The sequence below is a fragment of the Arvicola amphibius genome, chromosome 3 (genome assembly GCF_903992535.2).
Source record: "Arvicola amphibius chromosome 3, mArvAmp1.2, whole genome shotgun sequence".
Lineage (NCBI taxonomy): Eukaryota > Metazoa > Chordata > Mammalia > Rodentia > Cricetidae > Arvicola > Arvicola amphibius.
In genome coordinates, this window is record NC_052049.1 from 33,211,239 (window position 1) to 33,235,706 (window position 24,468).

Genomic DNA, 24,468 nt, shown 5'->3' on the forward strand with positions numbered 1-24,468 from the left:
TATAGTTAACGTCACTGTAAATTTGCATTTCAACCGGAGAAAAAGACACCTTCTTTTTGTCTTCACTGATTAACATTTTCGAGCTCTGTAATTTTCTTGCTGCTCACAGAAACAAAGCCAGCCAAGCTCATACAGAAAGCCTATTCTCCAAGATATAAATATTTGCTATTCAGAAAATCTCAATGAGGGTTTAGTTATTTTAAACTAAAGAAAGAAAATTGCTAGTAATGATTGGTTTCAGCTAACGAAATGCTTTTATGCAAATATGTGAACCCTAAATATGACCTGGAAACAAAAGACTGCTTAACAGTTACTATTAAGCAACACATTAGTAGATCAATTAAACAGAACTTCTTTCTAATGAGTATGTGGTGCAAGGGTTGCCATAGAAACCTGGAAAGGAAAAGCCATTGAATGCTAATGTATCATTCTAAGACTGTAAAATACTGAAGATCTGTTGCTGGCTGGCTTACTGGAGATGAAATAGGTCACTTTTGAGGAATGAACATATTTTATTATAAGGGATCTTTGCAGAGATAATCTATTAGATTTTAGCTCCTAAGTCTTCTATAATGTACATATAACATCAGACTAGGCTACCTTTGAGTCCAGATATATATATATATATATATATATATATATATATATATATATATATATAATTTTTATGTTCCTGGAGGAGAAATATACTAAAACATCAATGTCGTAAACTACTTAAGTGTCTGTTTCACTACACATAAATGTATACTTCGAAAATGAAAAATGAACTTAATTTTGCTTTATGCTGAAGGTATTGGGCATGGCAGGACACAAACACAATTGGGTAGGTAAAGAATTGATGCAACATGGAACTTATGACAATTTGGCCAATAACACAATGATATTTGAAGATAAATAGTAAGTTTTTAAGAGAGTAACTATACAGGATCAAGAAAAATGGGACGTTAACAAACTTATTGATGAGCTATTGAATGCATGTTATCCCATGATTGGATTGGATAGCAGACAAAGGAGATCCCATAAAGCCAAAAGTTCCCTCTGGTTTGTTGCAGGATAGAAAAATAACTGTGAGTAAGTCTTCATATGTACTTTCACATGCTTAAGTCTCAAAAGAAATGTCATCCATATATTCTTCCTTCTATAACAGTGAGAAATTTTTTTTTTGATTTTTTGAGACAGGGTTTCTCTGCAGCTTTAGAGCCTGTCCTGGAGCTAGCTCTTGTAGACCAGGCTGGTCTCGAACTCACAGAGATCCGCCTGCCTCTGCCTCCCGAGTGCTGGGATTAAAGGCATGCGCCACCACTGCCCGGCCAGTGAGAAATATTTTAAAACAATTTTTAAATTAATGTGCCAAACAATTGACTTTTACTTAACATTTTTCAATAAAATCATTACATTTGCTCATATTTGCCCATTCTATACGCCGAGAAGAGGGAGTAACTTCAGTTGAAGTTATTTTGGTTAATTAGTATTTAAAAGTATTAGTAATAACATTAGAGTTGAGATGACAGTGTATAATGATTCAAAATGCCAATTTTACATTGCCAAAAAAGAATGGATAAAAATTTCCTCAGATGTGCATGGTAGTTAAAAGGGAAGAACTTTTCATCTGTGGAGTTGTCAAAAAGGGGGGGGGGAGAACTTAAATAGAAAAATTCTGGAAAACATTTCCAAATATCATGTAACAAAATTGACTAAAATATTTTTTTTTTTTGGTTTTTTGAGACAGGGTTTCCCTGTAGTTTCTAGAGCCTGTCCTGGAACTAGCTCTTGTAGACCAGGCTGGCCTCGAACTCAGAGATCCGCCTGCCTCTGCCTCCCGAGTGCTGGGATTAAAGGCGTGTGCCACCACCTATGTATCATTAGAATAGATTACTATTGTCAAAGGTATACACAGCACTTCCATTTGTGGTTAAGTTGTAGTATAACAGGTTTTCCAATTCTGATTAATTGGTTTGTGTACATGTTTTATGGTTATACAACACGAATTAGGTAGCTATAGCTGTTTAGTATATTTTGAGGACATTTGTTGTAATGTTCCTAGCTTTACTTTTTGGCTCAAGATTACAAGAATCCTTTATGATTCCATAAGACTGTGTTTCCTATTTTAATAGAGCATAATACAGATATTTTGATCGGGGTTACATTAAAAGTGAAGATCGCTTTGAGTAGTCTGGGAATTTACAAAATACTTTTCACAATGCATGGGATTGTGACAGTTTTCCTCTATTTGTATCACTGGTAATTTCCCACTAATGCCCTTAATTCTCATTTAAAATTTCTGTTCCAGTACTGCATATGTTTTTGTGTGTTGGTAAGACATATGAGCATAATACGTGTATGAAATTCAGAAGGCAACTTTCATGAGTTCGTTCTTTCCTTCCACCACATGAGTTCTAGAAACAGAACTTGTGCTGCCAGGCTTGGTGGCAAAATCCTTACTTGCAGACCCGTCTTACTGTTGTCTCATAGTTTTCTCTTTAATGCTCTTCACACATTTGGTGGATTTATTTCTAGGTATTTTTGCAGCTACTGCAAATGAGACTGCTTTCTTGTATCTTTCCAGATGGTCCATCATCAGAGAATAGAGACATTAGATCTACTTGAAAATCTAGAAATTATGAAGCTAATTGAGTAAAGCAGGGCTCTATGACACTAATCTTAGTTTTTGTTTGTTTGTTTGTTTTAGAAATATAGCAAAAGCACAGAAATCAAAAGCAAAAGATCAGATCTCTTCAGAATCGAGTACTGAGCAGTAAAGAAAACCGTAAAAAGGGAGACAAGGACTTACGGAATAGGAGAATTAAATTTCAGATCTTCATCCAACAATGGATTAATATACACAAACCAAAGTCAAACACAAACTCTCATGCCAGTTCAAATTGCTGTTAGTAGAAAAGGAAAGAAGGTGTCAAATGCTAATGAAAATGTGATAAAACTATCTTTTCTTTTATGCTGTTGGTAAAAATGCAAATAAAACAGCCATAAAGAGAAATGGTGTGGACATTTATCTTTCTGAAACTACATGGTAAAAGGAAAGAACCCTCTCTCTAAAACCATCCTTTGACATCCTTGCTTTGGCCATGGTGCATGCATATAGACACTCTTCACATACACATAAACCAATGTAAAAAATGTATACATTTTAGTGGTGCATCACCCAATTTTAGTAGAAGTTTAATGGGATCGAAATCAGTATATCAAAGCGACACTACACTAATGTTTGTTGCAGTAGTATTCAAAGAGATATCTACATGGGTGTTTATTGTGGTAGTATTCATAAGAGCCGAACCAAGCTGCCTACCAGGTAATGAGAAAAGGAAATGTGCTACATTTAAATAACAGAATGCCATTTAACTTTAAGAATGATGAAACCCTACCATTCGCGGGAACGTGATGCTGTTGGATATCACCATGTTATGAGAGATAACCCAGTCATAGTGAGATAAGTTCTACTTGGCCTCACCTACTTGAGAAAGAAGAAACAGAAGAGTGTGTTGCAGAGACCATGACTTAGTCATGGAAAAAGTGAAGAAATATCCATTGGTAGCTGAAGAGTCACAGTGAACTTCTAATAGTAAGCTTTGGTTTTCCATTAAACATACATTTGTTACAGTGGTAATATTGTACAACACTATGTAAAATAGCCCAAAGTGAAGGTTTTAAATATATTTTTTAAAAATTTGATTAGAAGCTCATTTATCCAGAGTACATACACTATGTTTATTTATCAAAATACTACTCTGTAACCCACAAAGATGCTCAGTGCCCTTTTAATTGAAGCAAGATTTTAAAGGGGAAACTAGCACTAGTGGCTTTTTGAGACAACTATTTAGACACCTAGCACTGTAGACGATTCCAAAACAAATACCTATATTTTTACAATATACCGTTTTAAAATGTTATAAGCTTACATGGAATCACACTATGACATAGTTTGCTTTCTATTGCTCTGATAAAGACATGACCATAGAGGAAAGCAACTTACTGACTTGCTTTCCATGTCTTTTTTTTATTGAGCTCTACATTTTTCTCTGCTCCCCTCCCCTCTTCAGCCGTCCCCAAGGTCCCCATGCTCCCAATTTACTCAGGAGATCGTGTCTTTTTCTACTTCCCATGCAGATTAGATCTCTTGTAAGTCTCTCTTAGTGTCCTCATTGTTATCTAAGTTCTCTGGAACCTGATTTCTTGTACTACCCAGGACCAGCTACTGTGAGATTGCACTGCCCATGGTGATCTGGATTATCTCGTATCAGTCATTAAGCAACAAAACAAAATAAAAAAACCTAAAGACCTTTACTCCTCATAACCCTAGCTATGTCAAATGGACAAAAAACTAACCAACACATCCTATAATAAACAGACAATACCCCAAGTAGTTACCATATGTTACCAAGTAATACCTCTAGCACCAGGAATGTGTTATATTTTTTGAGTTGTTTGCCAACTCTCTCTCTCTCTCTCTCTCTCTCTCTCTCTCTCTCTCTCTCTCTCTCTCTCACACACACACACACACACACACACACACACCAAACAAACAAACAAACAAAACTATTGCCATTGTTATTGATTACTATGAGAACTTGATAGTAAGATCCTCTTGCTTTAGAAACCACATCTTAGAACTTGGATAATTTTAGATGGTCTTCAGTGGGTGTTTCACCCTTACTGACTAGGGTTCACCGTGCTGAGACTTGCAATTCCTGCTATTAGAGGGAGAAAGTAATCATCAACCTCACTTAGCAAGCTACAGAAACTACCTTCATGGCAAGATATGCAAACTGGTGCAAAAGTGACCCAAATATTGTCGAAATAACTGGCCAGTTTTTGATTGGATTTAAGGCTTGCTCTATTAAGTAAAACCCATACCTTGCAGTGCCAATGAGTTCAACAACCTGTGTCTAGATAGGCCATGGGTACTAGAGCAAAATCTAGTGCTACTATTTTGTTAAATCTGCATGGCAAAGCCGGGCGGTGGTGGCGCACACCTTTAATCCCAGCACTCGGGAGGCAGAGGCAGGCGGATCTCTGTGAGTTCGAGAACAGCCTGGTCTACAAGAGCTAGTTCCAGGACAGGCTCCAAAGCCGCAGAGAAACCCTGTCTCGAAAAACAACAACAACAACAAAAAAAAAAAAACAAAAAAAAAAAAACAAAAAAAATCTGCATGGCAATTAAATAACCAGTAGTGACATTATTGCACCCACAGAGCAGTGCATTGGTGTGTCAGTGCCCTTGCCAGAGGAACCGCTTCTTGCAGTAGATAAGTAATCAAGACAGACCCATAATTGGTCAATATGCAGACAATTAGAGTTTCTGGAGTGTTCTTCCCTAATGGGATATCTATACAATACCCCTTTCTTTAAGAATCAGACATATATGCAAAAGAGATTAAGAAAGAAGTAAGCGTCAAGATGGTGGGTACTTCAAGGGAACAACATTCTCCAGACATGTTTGAACTCATGGAGAGTGTGACATTATTTATACATCTTAATCTAGAAAAAAAACATCCAAGTATAGAAGAGTAGAAGTGGCCCGAAGCAAAGAAGCTATTCTTAATGGCAGCCTCTGGAAAGGGGAAAATCATTTTTCTTTGATAGAGTGATACCGGGTATATAATGTACACTCCAGGTCAGGCCTTCTACTCATGAGTATTGAACAAACACAAATTGGACTTCATGGGTTTTATTTTTTTATTGTTATTTTGTTTTGAAGAGAGTGATAGATAAAATTGGGTGGGTAGGGAGGATCTGGGAGAGTCGGGAGAGGGGAAATAATATGATCATAAGAAATTGTCTGAAATACTCAAAGAATAACTTAAAATATTATTTAAAAAGAAAGCAAGGCAGACAAGAAAAAATAGTGCAAGTGCTTATCTAAAATCTATAAATAATGATAACTTAGTTACTTTAGAGTCAAAAGGTCCAGATTCCAGAATGGACAACAATGTTAGAAACAGTAAAGGAATTTCGTGTGTGAGTCAAGAACAAAGATTGCCTACCTTCTGACAAACCAAAGATTTCAGGTAGAATAGACCAACATTGTAAATCTGTAAGATCGCACAGAAGTGTCTGGAACTATGACAATAACGTACAGTGATATTAGTCACTTTATTATTCATTTCATTTGAAAAAATATATTATCATTGTAACCTTTCACCAGAGAGCCTCACACGTACCAGGAAGTGTGTGGTCTAGAAACTCTGACAGTGATTCTAGGAAGAACTGGCATGTACCTTTCACTTTGAAGGACTAAGTGACTAAGGACATTAACACTAAAATTCACACGATATGCATGTAGTATAGTTTAGCCAGTTATCATCATAGAAAAATATTAGCATATGATGCAGCAATAATATAACTTGAATCATTTACTCTGATTATTGTCAAGCAAAAAAGAGGTGATAATACTCCTTAAAGTAGTAGTTAATTTTCATATATTCTTGCCGAAAGCTAAAGAAACAACTGTAAACTTACTTGGGTGTTATACGAAATTGCATCAAGTGTTTAGAAAAATTGAGAGCATTTTTAATTTTGTGATTATAACATAATTATATAATGTATCCACTATCTTTTCTCCCTCAAAACCGTCCCATATACCCCTCATTCACTGCTTGCTTTCAAATTCATGGCCTCTATTTTCATTAACTAGTCTTATGCACATATATGTATATACATATATATTTATCCATATCATCTGCTCCACTTGTTTAATATGACTTCTTAGTATGTTGTCAGTGCTGACGATTTGATAGTGGATGACCAGTTGGTGCGCTCTTCCCAAGGAGGAATTATTTTGTCCCTTTCAGCTTTCTGTAATTGCCTGTAATTTGTTGCACAGAGTCAAGGCTGTGATGTCTTTCAAAGTCCCTTACAGCATGTCTTTTGCAGTTGAGCTTGAAAACTTAATTAATTTTAAGACATTACTGTAAATTGTAACGGTTTCAGATATCAGCTCTACAAAGTGAGTAAAACTCAAAATCTTCTGCTTTTTTACTCATATTCCCCTTACCAGTATCTTCAACAGCTGTATGCGATTAGACAACAGTTTTTATATGTGCAGATGTATCTGCATATATAGTTTTTATTTTCACAGTTGTAAGAAAGTCTGCAGTTTTAAGTATTGATTTCATGTCTGACAAATAATCTCATATGGCATTAGGCTTTTCGGGAATGGCATAAAATTAAAACCTGTCTACAGTGTTATTTAGAGATGTGTGTGTGTGTACATATGTGTGCATGTGTGTGCACATGAGTGTGTGTGTATGTGTGTATGTATGACGGGGGTATTATCCAGTTATTTTTTCTTTAGTTTTACTTTTCCTCCATGTGTTAATAAATGAAATAGAATTAACTACGTGAAGTTTCTCTATGAAGTAGCTGTAAATTTCAGGTGAGCTGTTATTTAAAAAGACTCAATGAAAACAGGACAACCATTTCTTCTCATTTAATAATGAGCAAATCATTGCTGTTGTCTATGACAAAAATCTATTCTGAAGCTCACTGGGTTTTGAGACATAAGAACGTGGTTAAAACTTACAAAAGTTTGGAGAAAGCAACTTCTAAAGAAGGAAAATATGAGGTCTGAAATGATCATTCAGCAAAGGGTAAATAGTTTTCTGCCCAGAACCAAGTAACTTCTGTGTCAAAAGGGTAAGACAATGATTGTGATTGTGGCTAAGGCATCATTAAAGTGACTGGGTTAAAATAGCAGCACTGAGATGGAAAGATAACTCATCTGGCATTTGATTCAGTTTGAAAAGTTCAAAGACTTCAAATTATTATAGCTAAAGATTGATTTATTTTTGTCCCCTAGCACTAAAAGGTAATTTAGATGGGAGAATATCTTCATTTTAAGAAAAATGTTATGGACTTCTCAAGGGCCTAAATGACCTGAGGCTATGAAGACCTTTACAAGCATGTATCAGAAAGAGAAATCATGCCTTTGCTTTCCCTATGTTTTTCCCTCTCCCCTCCCATTAGTGTTTTTTTCTTAAAGTTTATTCAGTTATCCATAGTTAGTTTTGAATATAATTTAATGATACAAAATGATTGTTATAAAACTAATTTAAAACTAAATTCTTAATGACTTGTGTCCACCCAATGTTTATGATTATACAAATAATTGTATTACAGACTAATATCTTTGAAATACCATGTCGTATACTTTCCTTCCCCTTTACAGAAAGAGCCGATGTTTAGTAGATATCTAATTTTATACTGCATATTAATGGCTGGAAAACAATTGAAAACAGTTCAAGTGTAAGTGAGTGAAGTGTGCCACAACACTTTCTTGTCTTTGTGTTTGACAGGTAGAATTCTGGGGCTCTATGCAGGAATGATAAGAAGTTGTAGGACAAATCCTGTCAAGCCAGCAGGAGAATCACTGTGAAGAGATGTGAGGATCATCTACTTAGTGATTAAATGGGAGTTGGACCAGCCATCAAAAGCATGAGTGACAGCAAAAGCTGAGACCAAACTGAAACAAGTAGCTGTATGCATTTCTGCCACACTGTGCTAATACACTAGACAGCAGGAGCTTGGGACAGCAACGCAAAAGGAACTTTATTTCCTTCTCTTCCTCATGTAAACTGCCATGGAGCTTTCTAAGACAAGCACGAGATGAGAGGACACACCAGGAAACCCTGGAGTAATTAGATCAGCATGGAGTTACCAAGGAAGAAGAAATTGGAACATATTGCAGTGTCTAAAATGTTAGGACTTAAGTTCTGTTCAGTTGTGTCTCTGTGTGTCTGCTGTCAGCGTCATAAAGACAGGAAGATACAGAACTAGGTGATTCTGGCCAGTAAATAGATGTTTTAGGCAGAATCAGGTTCATGGATGTAAATTAAAAAGAAGAGTATGAACAAAAAAAAAATCACATTTATATTCTGATGCTCCGTTCATGCTAGATTTGCTTATGTTTATTTTTGTCAAAATAAGAATTAACTAAAGTTCAGGGTAACTTGTTAATTAAAAGTTTATTTTTGAAAACTTTAAATTTTTGTTTTTTTTATTTTTGAAATAGAATAGACATTTCATCATATCTTATATTCTAATTATGCTCTCCCCTTCCCCAGCAACTCCCAGGTCTCTCTCTCCCCACCTGCCCAAATTTATACCCTTTCTTGATCTCTCTCATTAGAACACAAACAGGAAACTAAAAAGCAAAAAGAGAGAAAAGTAATAAAATAAAATTAAAACAAACAACCTTGAACAGGACAAAAGAAATGCCACAGAAAAACCACAAGAAACACATACAGATACAAAGACACACACACACACACACACACACACACACACCCCATCAAGACATAAACATAAAACAGGAAACAATAATAAATACACAAGGTAAGTTAAAATTAGGCAGATTTGGTGTCTGGAATAGAAACTGCTGCGTGTGATAACTGTGGTACGTGGGACACAGCTGGATCCAACTGAGTTGTGCTTTTTTCATTTGGAACTGACCATTCTCTGTGAACCATTTGGTCTGATCCTTCTCATGTTTGTACCTGTCACAATGAGGAACTAATTTAATGCCACATAATATTCTACTTAAATAAGCCTTCATGCACTATATGGATGGTGTAAGGTTAACGGATGTCTAGGTAAAAGACACTTTGCAAAGCTGTAGTGCTACCATATTAGTTGTAAATCTGGAACAAAGACAAGGAGTCCGTTATTTTACTCCACACCCCAGAATGTGGCTGCAATTGCTTGAACGTTACAGTAGAGAAATGCTGGGAAGGAATCATGGGAAACCAAGCTTCCAGTTCAGATTAGTGATTGCTTGTACACAGTGGATGGAAATGTTCTGACTGATTTTCTCTCGGGGAATTTGAGATATCATATATTGCACTAGTCAAAGGATCATCCAGGTTTTTCTTACTGTCATAGCGACAAAGCTGAGCCTTGAATACAGACTCAGACCTGGCTACATTTAAGAGGAGAGAGAAAAATACACATCAGGTATTGCATTAGTTGGCTAGGCCAGACATTACACAAAGATGAGCAACCTCAACAGTATATATACATCTATTTTCTCATAGTTCTGGAACATAAAAGTCCAAGACAAATGTGAACACACGGAGGCATCGAACTCCATGTCCATTTAACAAAAAATCCACAATAGACTACCTACTTGGGGCTGTGACTTCTTTGCTTTAGGATGTTGATCAGATTTACATTATAAGGTATGCATTCCCCTTACTTGGAGTGAGTCTCAAGTCCAACCAGGAATTTATTAGTTACATAAACTGTCAGAAGTCTACTTCACCAGTGGATATAACTTGCCTAGTAGGCGAGTTTCGTTTTGTAGTGGACAGGAGCAATCAATGCAGAAACTCAGAATTGCTCAGTTGCTGAGAACAGGTGACTTTCAGGCTATCAAGCCTGATGTAGACAGCTGAGAAGAAGGATGTCAGCAAGAGAGGGGGAGGGCGAGAGAGGACAGTGGGATACACTGTAAACATGTGAAGGGCAATAGGATACACCGTAAACATGTGAAACTGGCTTTAAAAGGAAAGGGTCCATATTTCCAGAATCTTTTTTTTATCAATGAGCAAATGTGAATTCTGTCGATAATCTCTACTATCAATAAAAAAATTAAAGCAAAAAAAAAACTTTCATGCACAAAACATCTAATGGGCATATTGGCTGGAAGCAGAAGGTGTTAACACGTGCAGCGCGTTTGTGTAATTTTGGATGTGGTACAACTCAAACAGTACCACAAAGGCCATTTTAAAATTGTAGGGTTTTTTGTTTTGTTTTGTTTTTACTTTATATGGTGAATGTTTGTTTGCATGTATGTCAGTGCACCACATGAAAAACTAGTGTGTGTGTGTGTGTGTGTGTGTGTGTGTGTGTGTGTTAAAGGAATTAGGCTGGGATATAATTTAGGAAATATTGTCTTTTTGGCATCTACTCGGTTCGGAGACAGCCATTTTCTTTTTGCGTAGTCATTTCTGTGCATTGTGAGAATCTAAACTTATCAACTCATCTTACTTCAGTCATACAAAGATCTCCATTGCCTGATCCTCGCATTTTCAGTTTCTGGAGGTTTGGGCCTTTCCAGGATGGATTTGAGGGTGGTACATTTGTGCCGTAACCGACATGCCAAGAGTTCAAAAAGACTACATGAAGTCTCTTGATAGTTGCCGCTCCAATGCAACTGTATTATAAGGCATCCATTGGCTATTCTCATTTTCACCAGGGTTTAGTCCTGGGCTGACAGCCAGCAGACTCATAAGAGATACATGAGCAAATGAATGGATAGCTGACTTACTAACAATGAAACCTAGCCAGTGAAATTGCTACTCTGTAATATCTGTGTTATGTGAGCATTTTATAATATCTAACTTAGTTAGCTATTTACAATATTCATGTACGCATAGCGAGACTCTAGTAACTTCTTAGCTTGTTTGTTTTAAGTAGTTATCACTAAGTGTATGTATTTCATATGTGTATTTCTTAGTTTTGTTTTTTCTGAACATAGAATATAATCAAGAATGAACAAAAATGTCATTTTTATTTACGTTTTTCATTATTAAGTTGGCTTAGCTATAATTCCAGCACTTGGGAGACTAAAATGTGAACCACAAGCACAGGGCAGGACTGAGCTATACAACAAATCCCTGTCAAAGATTAAAAAATACTGTGCCCCACCAAATTGGTGTCTCACAAAAATGCTTTCTGAAGAGACTTTTGATTCGTGTGATTTTGATGATGATGGTGGGGGTGGTGATGACGAAAATGATCAATTCATAAAGCAGTCCATGGGTGTCAGCATTCCCAGTCAATCACATCTGCTATGCCTTTTACTAAAATACTCTTCCCAATCTCACTTATAGTATAGCTAAGTACAATTCTATAGCAACTGCAGTGTCTTTAAAAATTCAAAGATATAGATTTTTGTAATGCAAAATGAATGCTTTTATAAATATATGTGTGTGTGTGTGTGTGTGTGTGTGTGATGCAAACCAGCCTAACGTATGCAAGTTAACAAATCTTCAATTCAGATTACCCAAAATTTTCCAAATCCTTTTAAGTATACAAAATATCTATGCATGTGAATATAAAACCACTTTGAATTTCAGGAGTTTTGACAGTCAAACATTCCAGAGAAGAACACTTCCTTACATTTCATGAATGCCTTCAGGTCAGGGGGGTCATGTCAGTAGCTGAACTTGATGGAGTCCATGTGTTGGCCAATGAAAGAAAGAAGAGGAAGACCTGTCAGTGTTGTGTAAACAGCATGCCTCATCAGAGCTGCCTCTGCAATTACACTTCAGTAAAGTAGAGAGAAACAGGGGCAAACAGTCAGGCTGATTCTGAAATGAGCCATTCTTTCTATCTAAAATATAAACAACCCTTCAAATGGGATTTGAAAACAATTGTTTTATATCAAATCATAAGCCTAAGCACAGCCTGTCGCCAATAGCTCACTCAAAACTATGTGATGTTTCATCTTTAAAGTGTTGATTAACTAAAGTAGTAACACCCACACTTCCCACAAATAAAACTGTAAAGTGATGTCTATGTACTTAGTTGTATGAATTCTCTAAAATGTTTTATATACCATAAAGAAAATTTCAAAAACTCTAAGCTAGAAAGCATTTTATTGCTAAAATTTCCATGTTTAATAATGAATTGTATGCATTTCAAGTCAATAAAAGTGGAAATTTCTTCACTAAATGGGTTTCATCACCTAGAACTCACATTTTTCTGCTGTTCATAGGCTTAGTTAATGCAAATAGTAGCTGTACATTTCATATGAAATATTTATGTACATCTCTGTCCATATATAAGCAAAGAATATTATGGAACATATTTTAACTGCTTGATAGTTATATTGACCAACTAGGCTGTATGCTTATACCTAGTAAATGTTTATGAAGCAGCATTTTTTAGGAGCTAGATCAGGACAGTCCAATGCAAACTGAAATGGCTTGACACCCAGTGACAAAATTCAGGGTAATTCATCATAGGAAATGAAATTCAATCATCCTCAAACCAAGGAACAAGCCATTAATGACAAAAATATCAATGTAGCAGTTCTCATCCATTCTTAACACCAAGTTCCTAGAGATAGCCTTTGGAAAGAAGAATCATATAAGGTTGTCATGGTAAAATACTACAACCATAGAAAAATAAACAACTCTTGTAGCCACAAGATATATTTTAGTTATGGTGCTCAGACAATACTTTTAAAAAATCTTTTGAATTTTGTGATGCATTGTTACTGCACAAGTTCTAATTGACCTTAATAATAAAAACCCATAGTCAGTTATCAGGGGGGTGAAAGCTGAAAGATCTGAGTATCAGAGAATCCAGCCACCAGTTCTTACCTCTACAAAATCCTCAGAACAAATGGGGTATTCCGTCTCTATAAGTCCTCAGACTAAATGCCTATTTACTCTGCCATTGTGTTAGCTTAAGCTAAAGATTCGTTCATCCTTGAATCCTATTAAATAAGATCTACTTGGTCAAATCATAATTTGTTGTTTTACTTATTCTTGATCTAATGTGGGGTTCCCCTCTGTACGCTAAGGATATGTTTTATTACCATTGGTTAATAAAGAAGCTGCTTTGGGCCAGTGACTTACCAGAATATAGCCAGGCTGAATGAGATATATAGAGAGTCGGCAGAGTCAGGAAGAAGCCATGTAGCCACCACAGGAGACAGATGCACTGGAATTTTACCCAGTAAGCCACAGCCATGTGGCAATACACATAATAATAGAAACGGGTTAATTTAATATGTAAGAACTAGCTAGAAACACACTTAAGCTACTGGCCAAACAGTATTGCAAATAATATAGTTTCTGTGTAATTATTTCAGGTCTGGACAGACAGGAACAAATGAGCAGCCTCAGCCTACAGATTGGCACCCATGACCCATATTGCTTTGTTAATCATTTTTTTTATAATTGCTAAATAAATATAAAAGGCACTAAGACAAAAGAAGTGTTATGCAGCCTGCTAGCTGTAGGTTTTAGGGACATGTCTTTAGTGACATGAAGTTCTCCATTCTTATTCTAGTTTCTGATAAATTGGTGTCAAGTTTATCAAATGCATGAATTAATGTGCTTCCCTGATTTTTTTTTTTTTGTTTTTAGTCTTGACATTTGGAATTGCAGTAATTGTCTACTGTCCATTTGTTGGGCATCTTTAGAGGACAGCATGATCATTGTATTAGCTCATTTATTAGTTTTATCTTTGTTTTACATGATTGCTCATGTGGACTGAAGAAGATGATGGCGCATTTAATATCCATCTTCAGCGTTTTTATGGATATTTCAATTATTTGTTGCCAACCCTAACTTTTCATAGTATCCACATTTAAGAATTTGTCAAAATTTTCTAGGGAAATATTCCTGCATTCCCTTGTACCCTCCAGAGACCTCTAGCCTGTGGTCCATGTTTATGAGTTGTTAGTACTGATAAATAAGTCCCCATTAGCAGCATCTTATTTTCCTTTGATTTAATTTATTTTCTAATTTTAGGATGACTGATTTTAATTACTTGGCTCAATCAATCATACAATGATTAATTCATTCATAATGACTTCTAAATCATCCTTTTCTATCATATATATGTATATACATATATATGTACATACATACATATATATGTGTGTGTATGTGTATATATATATATATTTGTCTCTTTTCCCTGTCGTTTCACAGTTTCTTGGAAAGGTTGGCGACTGATCTAAGACACTTATCACCCCTCCTAATGTTAACATTTAGAAGAGTATTATCCACTTGAATACTCTTCTGTCTGTAGCATATATATTTTGATATGTATTTGTATTTTCCCCTTCCATGTTGCTATTTCAAAGAACTGTCATATTTCCAGTGCTTTTACTTTTCTGTTATTTTTTTTCCCTACAGTATTTCCACTGTCGTCGGAGTACATGCTCCTTTAATCTAAAGATGGTTGAACTAACTTTAATCAGCTGGACTTTTAGTAAAATAAAACTATTAGCCTAGAGTATAGCATGCAAGAGAACAGTGAATTCATTTGAATGACACACAGACAAATTGAAACTAGTAAGATAAGGCATTTTAACACAATACAATTGGACTTTTGAGATAAACGACATTCTAAATTTTCATGAAAATTATCAGGTCACTACTTAGTAACTGAACCAAATATTCCTTCCAGTTACATATTTTTCTGGTTTATTGAATTTTACTCATACTTTATTAATAATTTTTCTCTATAAACTATAAAGAAAAAAGATGTTTATTCCAATAAGGCTAATTTTCTTGCTAATTTTTGAAATTTGATGTAAATTTTTAAAACCACATAATTAGTTTTTCTATAACTAAGAAAAAAAACTGTGTTTTGTTGATATGTAATGTCAATTTAAATAATATGTATAAATTGGTTTCAGTTTAAAGGACAGATACTATGGGGATTTTATTTGCATTTTGAAAAATAAATGTAAACAATGTGTTGTGTGTGCAAATCATCTCTACACAGATTTTTGTCTTTATTTTGTCTGTGATTAGGATTAATCTGGAACCTCACGTACTCTACCAGTGAACTACATCCCCAAATGTTTGCTAAGAACTTTTCCTTAAGCCTTAAATTTTATACTGAAGTTGTATGTATTTTCTTTATAATATCATAGGATGTGTTTTGATAATAGTGTCAGAAATCTTTGATTCCATAGCAACCTATTGTAATAACAATAAAAGAGAGAATAAAAATGCTTCATGTATCAAAAGACCTTGGTTACTTTAATAGCAATGCATTTATATGAGATTAAATTATAATAGAATTATGATTTGTATAGCTTTGTTACACAATCAATTTTATCATTAAACAAAAGAAAAGTGGAGATATTACTTTACTTGTTAAATATATTTTAAACATCATATGTAAATTATCTTGTTATCTCCTGAAAATACATTTCCTAATACTGCACAGGAACCGAATGTGTAACCAATTGCTTGCCTGTTTATTCCTTATTTTATTCATCCTATTAAATCTTCATGGAGTCATTGAGCACCTCACAGTAAACACCACGTGATTATGTTTGGTTTTGTGCTATTCAAGTGAAACTGAGGTTTCTGAAATTACATTGTTATTCAACATGTTTATATTTGATCAAATAAAATAGCTGATTTCCTAAAGGCATTAACATAATCTGTCTTAGCCTCAGACCAATGGTTGCTTTGGAAGAGCTATACAGAGAGAAGGAATTAATTTACCTCCTAGGGTTGCATACTTTGCAAGCTGACTTAATAATTAAGTATGTAATTCACTGACCTCATAAAACCTTTATAAAACATATATTAAAATGTACAGGTGTTATGTTATTTATATGAACTTATTCTATAAGTATTTAGTAATTTGTATGTACCCTAAAATATGGCTATGTGAAAGAGTAAAGCATACTTTTATATACATATTCAATTTTTTCCTATTTACTTATACTTCACTTGAAATACAATTATATATAATATAATATAAGAGAGTGGAGTCCTATTTTATGATTGTATGTTTTCATATTTTCACAAGTTTTTTCACTCAAAGCATTTCTTTTCTACCATGTTATCCTTCCTACTCCACTTATTATGTTACAATTTATTTTTACTTCATTCTCCACAATATTGTCTTTCATAAGGTTTTTAGTGAAATCATATACATAGAAATTTAATGGCAAACAAATAAAGGTAAAATGAGACACTTCCAAATACTAAGCCAGTAAGACAGGAGAAAACTGATTTTGGACATATCCACTTCCAAGTAAACTTTTATAGAAAGAACAGCAGGCTGCGTTCCCGCCTGGCTACCGCCCAGCTAGGTTTATACCTGAAATAACAACACACAAATTGTACTCATTTAAACACTGCCTGGCCCATTAGTTGCAACCTCTAATTGGCTAATTCTTACATCTTGCTTTAACCCATATTTAGTAATCTGTGTAGCACCACGAGATGGTGGCTTACCAGGAACCGCCTCTGTCTTGGAGAGGAGAGTCATGGCGACTGCCTCACTGCCTTCTTCCCAGCATCCTGTTCTGTTTACTCTGCCTACCTAATTTTCTGTCCTATCAAAGGGCCAAGGCAGTTTCTTTATTAACCAATGAAAGTAACACATAGACAGATGACCCACAGAAAAAGGGGAAATGATGGAGGAGGGTCTCCCACGCCACAAGTCCCCCAACTCAAACTCCTTTCATTTTTTAATTATTTTGTATATCAATTTGCCTTATTGTGATCCTTAGGAAGCATGAACTAATATGTATTCACCCCAGATAGGAAGCAAAGAAATACCAAACTAAAGATAAATTTAAATTCATCTTAGTAGACCAATATTTTATGGGGGTTGCTTTCAGGAATGTGGGTGAAAAGTTTCTCAATTGAGCAGAAATGACAGAAGGACAACTGTAACACCAAAGCCCACCACAGCAGGGGTGGGTGACAGCTCAGGAAAGCTAAGAACCTGGAGCGAACTGTACAAATCAAAAGTGGTCCAGGAAGTGGGCGATGTCTCTAGTCAGTGCAGAGACTGAATCTCTTCCAGGGAGCTCTGCTCATTTCTGCTTATTCCGAGTGACTTCTCAGAGTCTCTTCTACACAGCTGGACTTGTTTGCTTGTGAGAGTCTCTTTACTGTTAATGTGAGCATCAGGATGGAGATATCTAATGACTCTGGTCGGGGGATTGCAAGTTTAAAACTTCCTTGCTGGCATAAATAGTGAAACCAGGACTCAAAGATAACAACTTTGCATTATATTTATCAATCTGTTTTTACTGATCTTTTAAAATTTATTATGTGAAAAAAATAAATAAATAAAATAAATAAAATGTATTATGTTTATAAGATAAAAATTGTATAGGCCTTTAAATATTATCATAATATTGAAGTTATTAGTAATATTATCTTCCCAGAGGAGAGGTTAAATTATACATGGTATATTATATTTAAAATTTAGTTATTAAATATGACTTAATATTACTTATTATTTATAGAAAACAAGGTATTCATACTGAGACACAATCACATAATATCCTATGTAACCAAGTCAACTTACCTTATAAATTACCACACTGATGCTGACAGCCATGACAGCAGTTAAGAATTTTCTTCTGTCTTCATGTTTATCAATTCTGCTCTAACTCACACAATTTTCCATCTATTTCAAGTCTTGAAATTCATCACCTTAAGCCTTTGAAGAGACAGAATGAAAGTGTATAAAAGCACCATGCCCACTTCAGTAGCACTATGACTGCTGTGTACATTTGTGCGCAAGCCTTTTCCCTGTAGTAACAGTTCATTGTTTTGAAAAGTGAAAGTGCATTCAGTAGGCAACATTAGAACACGTCTATGTTGATGGGAAACATCCCACCAGGAAGAAAACAGAACACGCAAAATAATTATATGTCCTCTTATAGTATTAAACACAAATCAAAATTAGAGATAGTTGACACCTGTTGGCCTCACTTCTCACAGAACTGTCAGAACCTGATCAGTTGTCATGGTGACTGGATGAAGTGAATAGAAGAACATGGCATGGTGACTTGCTTGTATTAAAGTCGAGTTTATAGATTGTGACACTCTTTGGCTGGAGTATGTTCGGTAATGCATCTCTACAAGACGTGAGAAGTGTATTCACTGAGGTACTTTCTTTTAGATTATCTAAGCTTAGTTACACAGAGAGAGGGGAGGGAGAGGGAGGGAGGGAGGGAGGAAGGGAAGGAGGGAGGGAAGGAGGAAGGGAGAGAGAGAGAGAGAGAGAGAGAGAGAGAGAGAGAGAGAGAGAGAGAGAGAGAGAGAGAGAGAGAGAGAGAGAGAGAGCAAGCAAACACCATACTTTTAGGAAAGTCAAGCAATATTGATTAGTATGGCAAAATTTCTGAAAAATTTGTCTAGTGGAATCTGTAGTTCAGCAACTTGAGTATGTTGCCTACAAAGATAATGAATTCACCTTAGCCATACAGTCATAAAAACCAGATAAGAAGGAGTAGAACTAAGTAGTCAAGCTTCATTCAGTTCATGAAAAGAATAAAACTTGAAAGAATGCTAGGAAGTATTTGAAAGTAAAAGGGCCAATTGAGCTTTGGCTGAGAACTTCTTTTGCTGGAATGGAGGGGAACAGAGAAGTAACAATTTCCCCCTAGGAGCAGAGCAGAGCAGAGCTATTAACAACTTCTTTTGGGAAACCCTTCCCTGTTGTATGAGCACAGTTGTTACCTTGGGAGGCCTTTCCCTAAAGCAGGGCTGTAAGCTGCTAAGCTTATAATAACTTTGTGGTATTCCTTGGCTCCCAACTGCCAGGATCCCTTTCCACCTGAACAGCAATGCTTACGAGTATTGATTATAACTGCTCATACTCATGATACTTTTCCAATTCTTTAACAAGATAGTCTATAGCATTATCCTTTTGAAGTCACTGAAAATATTTCTAAGTATAAGCTAGAGACCTAGATCACAGAATTGAAATTACTGCCACTACCACTAAAACTGAATTCATTTTTTTTATCATACCTCTTCCAGTTTTCTATGATATTGTCTAAGAGAGTTCAAGTGTCTTACCTTCAGGACTCACATATAAAATAAGTACAAAGAAAATGGATATAGGAAATCTGCTGCAGGAGGAAGTTTCTCTGTGAATAACCGAGCAAGGCACTCATCTATGAGTACAGCAGAATGTCATTAGGAGTCATTAAATCGATACAATTTTTTTTAGAGCAGTAGTATTTGGTTTTTCCTAAATCCCTGAGCTAACTAATCTCAGGTTCATGGTAACCAAGTCAGTGTTAGGTATGAGTTCCATCTTGTGCAGTGGGCCTTAATTCAAATCAGATACTGGTTACTCTCACAAGCTTTACACCACCATTGTCCTAAAATATTTTGTAGGGAGGACACTGTTGTTGAGCCCAGGTTTTATGGTTGGGTTGCTGTTTAGATTTCTCTTTCAGTAGCATAAAGAGTACGTTCCAGTACCAAAGTCACCAGCATGCAGGTGGGCAGGGTGTGAAGGCTCTACGTAGACACCAGATTCACTTCTCTACGCTCCGTGAGTTGTGTACGTGTTGTCTTCAGCAACGGAGCCTTGGCTATCAGTTTGTGGAGAGCAACCAACCTACAGTTTTTGCAACAGCCTGGGTGTTTTGGGATTCCCATGGGACCCTTTTGCCAAAAACTCAGTTTGCTGTTAATTGAATCCAGGTACTAGAAGCTTCATGGGGTAACAGGAGATGGCCAATTTGTACTCCATTCTCCACCGTTATTTGACAATTTCATTTAGTTTTCATATTTGAATATATTATAGAAAGTTTTCCTATATTAAGTTTCCATACCAGCCCCCAGATGGTCCTTAATTTTAGCTGCCTCTTCCCATACTTCCTCCCTAGTTCTCCACTCCCTCACCCCTATTCCCTTGGTCCTCTCATCTCAGCATTCCAATCCACCCATAACTATTCCCTTTTCAAATGAGAACTATCTGTCTTGTTCCCAGGCCCTTACTCTACACCTAACCTCCATGGTTCTACAGATTGTAGTTTGATTTATATCCACGTATATCCAGCAAATATCCATGTATAAACTAATACACAACTCATTTGTCTTTCTGAATCTGGGACGTCTCACTCGGGGTGAATTTTCTAGTTCCATCCATTCACCAGCAAATTTCATAGTTTCACTTACATTTGACATCTGGGTAATACTCCACTGTGTAAATTATAGCATTTTCTCTATCCATTTTTTTCTGCTGAGGGACATGTAGGTTTCCTCAGATTTCTGGCTATTGTGAATAGACAGCAACTATGAACATGGTTGAGCAAGTGTCTTTGTGGTAGGGAAAAGCATCAAAAGTGGTGCAGCTAGGTCTTCAGGTAGATTGAGTCCCATCCTCCTGAGAAACTACCACTTTGACTTCTATATAATAACTGTGCAAATTTGCACTCCCAGCAGCAATTGAGAAGTGTTTCCCTGACTCCACACCCTCACCAGCATAAGCTGCCATGTGTTTTCCTGATCTTAGCCTTTCTGACGGGTACAATATGAACTCTCAGAGTACTTTTGATTTGCACAGCTAAGGATGTTGAACATTTCTCTAGGTGTTTTTCAGGCGATGGCTCACTTCATAATAACACCTGCTGCCATGTTAGTTCCCAGCACTCCCAAGTGCTGTTCACATCTGCCTGCAAGTCCAACTTCATAGGACGTCAGACCCTTTTATGACCTCTTTGGGCACCCATATACCTGCATACATTTATGGCATTTATTTGTCATAAATGCACAAATATACACAAAGATATATAAATATATCTTTAAATTTTTAATTAAGAAGAAAATAGTAAAATTTAGACTCGAATTGGGCAAAAAAATACATTAGTGTTTTATGTCTATCTTTTTCCCATGTTATTTTAATTGTTTTGGTCCCAAACTTAAATTTATAAAATTGCATACAACAACAACAATAAAAGCATTTCCATATAAATGTGCTATTATGAATTATCAGCATGCATTTTACAGGTAGTTTCATATTACCCTCATTTTCTAATGGAATATGTAATTACCTGTGAAATACTAATGATATAAATTAAATGCAACTCAAGGTGCTTTTCTCATTTACTCTCACTCAATTATTAATAATAACATATTATTATATTAATGTTGTAATTAATGTAATTCCTATTTACAAATTAGGAAACTGAAATAAACAGGCAATTTGGCCAGTGTTTTACTTCAGGTTACCTGACTCTAAGGGTTTGTGTTGTTTTTTATTATATTTTACAAAATATCCAATAAGATAACATATTTAGGTCTAAGTTAACTATTTTTCCTAAGTTTTTAATTACTAATGCATATGATAATGGCATTTATGATCTAGTAAAGTCTAAAAACATGATTTTTGGCCATTTTTTGCAATCAACAAGAATTACTGTATATCAATTACATGCACAGCAAGATTGACCAAGAAAATTAAAATAATTCACAGTTGATGCTTGCCTTAGACTTGGTTTTATGCATTTATCATAATGATGGTTATATGGTGCCATCAAATATATGATATGAATGCATTTTTAGTGTGCACTTGCAAGTAACTCTATACTATGACATTTGTATTTGTTTAAATAATTATGAATGAAGGAAACATTTAGCAGGGTGACTGTTCACTCTTGTCTCAAACAACATAAGATGAGTAGTAATTATTCAAGGCTGCGCTCCAAATTGCTGCTTCTTTTAAAACCAAACTAGAGCCAGGCATGTTGACATTTACACCATCTGTACTCAGAAGGAAGAATCAGGTGGATCAAATCTAAGGTTTTTTTTTTTCATAGCTTTAGCTATGGAAAAAGGGGTTTTAAAGGCAATCACAATGAATAACATAATCTTATGATTTAAACTGACAAGTGACACTAACCACAGCTATTTTAAGATGCATCTATAAAAATCATCATGACTCTATGAAGATAAATATTCTTGATATAAATTATATGAATGATGCAATATAACTGAAACTATTTTGCTGAAAAATAACACAGAATTAGATATCATTCACTTTAATCATTGTTTTAGTCAACATTGTCTATGTGTGATGAAATTAGGTATGCCAAATATATATAATAAATTTACTAATGTAGTAACTTTTAAAGCACTGTAATTCATTCATATCTATCACATTCTTATCAACATTGCTTTCACTTTTGGGTGCTCTTGAGAATGGTTGAAAATTGTTCCTCATATTTAAATTAAACAAACAAAAAATATATTTGAGATTTCTATATCTAAAATAAAAGAAACCATGAGAGACTATATTTAAATTTTAAATTGTTAGGCAAATACCCAGTTGTAGATGAGTGCACAGTTGAGCCATCATTAGTATCCAACACATCAAAATAGGGCACAGGACAGTACACAAATTCATACATAAATAGAAACACAAAGTTTAAAATAACATTAAACAGAATCAATCAAATCTCTGCATGCTGGAAACTGTGTGGAAGACCTCTTTTGGTTCACAGAGAGCTGCATTCTATCTTTCCTGGGTTGGGATTCTATGCCAGCACCTCAGGAGATCCAATCCCTGCCTCTAAGTAGCTTCAGCATCCTCTCCTTCAAATGTTTAGAGATTGGGAAGGTAGCTTATCTACCCCTACATTTAAAAGTAGACCTTTGGAAATCATTTGTGATAGTGAATGCTGACTTGTATTTATTCAGCACACCCAGGGTCGATCATTAGATACTCAGAAGCTAGAAAACAAAGATATTTGAGACATATTGCTGGTCTGACAATGAACTTGTGAAATGAGATGTTACATCTAAAAAGTGAGATGCATCATGTTCAACTACTCTGCGTCATAAATGATCCACACAAATTTTATTTGGATAAAACAGATTCTATTGACACAATTTTTGAAATAAGAAAAAGGGAACTTCCATATGGGTTAAAGCACTGTTTTTGGTTTATGTTTTCATTTATGCATATCATTGATATTTACGTGTTATTAATATTTTTAAAATTTAAGAGAAAATAAAATACTTCCCAAAGATTGTAAAACAGACTTGTATTAAAAAAAACCAATTACTTTAACCACTAAATCATCGTTTCCTTCTACCTAAAACTTAATTATTAAGAATATGTAGTATGTCATCGGAGAGGTAGACATTGATACTAAATTTTGTTATGATTTTCAGATTTAAAATAAGCCTCAATAAAATGCTTGTGCTTGTGGCAAGTTCTAAATTCATGTGCCAGGTACAGAAATGTTTTCACTTATCGAGGTTATTATTTTTTCAAAAACCTGAAAGTTTATTTTGTAAGGAAAGATGGCGTGGAAAGATGGAATGGAGATGAATGTCCCAAAGAGAAAGCCCATTACTGTCCTTGAAATTATAAAAGGCACGGTCTGACTAGATCAAAATAAATAGCATCCTTATTTCATACCAAAAAAAATAATATGGCCACATTTTTCTCTTAACTTTCTAATACTTATGGCGATCTCTACACTAAGATTATACTCAATACTGCCCCCACGATGGTTTTGTCTCAGGGGTCTTTAATGACTTCCCAGATACTTGAATTAAATTTTAGTAAACATGTTAAGAGCAGTTTTGTTTCAGATAATAAACTTAGGAGCAGACAGGCTTTGCTTGGTGTTGGTCATCCCCTGGAGTGTTTGTGTAGCCATACATCAAGAGGCTGAATTAAGGTCCCTGCGCAGTCACACTGCCCCCTGTAACACAGATGATGCGTGCCCTGAAACCCCCGACTTCTTCGAGACTAAAAGAATTTTCTGACTGCTATATGTCAAAATGCAGATTCCTAAAAGAGAACAGCACTATTTAATCCTGCACTGGAATCAGTACCGGTCTAGATTCTCTCTTCCATCTCTGCCTTCCAGCAGAAGATACAGTCTGGTCCTCAGATGTTTAGTGAAAAGGAAAAAAAAAAGATATAAAAAGAAAACTTAAAAATATAAACAATTGGAATTTTGTCTTAGGA